Genomic DNA, 991 nt, shown 5'->3' with positions numbered 1-991 from the left:
TGTACAACCTATTCCTGCCACACTGACTTGGTGACTATTCTGGCTTTCTTCTTACAGCCAGAAACTTTCTGTGTCACTCTCAAGACCTCACTAAAGCTGCTACATGTTGTTACCACAAATAGTCATTTGCTCGAGCATATACTTGTGTAGGATTTTACACACTTTTCCCTTGCTTTAGTTTCCTCTTCGTGGAGGTACACCATGTTTCAGTCACACTAACTTGGTGACTCCTCTGACTTTCTTCTACCAGCCAGAAACCATTCCTCTCATGCACCCACGAGCCTGACTTGAACTGAACTAAAATAAATCACCTTTGTTTCGTCATATTGTTGTCACACAAAAACCAACCTGGGCAGCTGCAAGATCCGTTGGTCATCTTTCGCTAAGATAACCTGCATTCCTTGTGATCTCTGAAAAAACTTTTAGTCCCTGTGAGATTGACGACCTTTGATTCCATCTCCTTAAGTCTAGCTTTGACTTAATGTAAGTCAGTCTTCCCTTGAGATATCCTCCATCCCAGACGACTCAAATCAATCTCCAACACTGATCACTAACACGCCCACCTGTGCAATTGTTTTTGCTGTTGCTTACGCGAGTCTTCCCTTTCTTGCAAACATCTATTGCATCCCTTACAAGTGTCTCATCATGATTTCACCAACCTGAAACCATCACGTGCTTTGAGATCATCCTTTGTGAACGTTTCTCCCTCTGTCTCTGACGTCGTTGTTGTATACCACAAACGAACGCCATCTGCTTTCTCTGACGCTACCTGTTCAATGTCATCTTTGGTTTGTCACACTTACTGTGATAGTGACTACAAATCTACTGATTCTTCTTCTCCAAAATTTCCAACTGATGTCGATGCTAACTTGAAGCTCCTGCAGAACCTGAATCACCACTGCCTCAAACCATAAGCCCTTTGACTCAATCCTTATCCAACCTCAATAGCCCGTAGACACCAAACTCCTCATCCTGAGAATTTCCTTTGTAA

The sequence above is a fragment of the Brassica oleracea genome, chromosome C7, assembly GCF_000695525.1.
Source record: "Brassica oleracea var. oleracea cultivar TO1000 chromosome C7, BOL, whole genome shotgun sequence".
Lineage (NCBI taxonomy): Eukaryota > Viridiplantae > Streptophyta > Magnoliopsida > Brassicales > Brassicaceae > Brassica > Brassica oleracea.
This window is presented reverse-complemented; position numbering follows the sequence as displayed.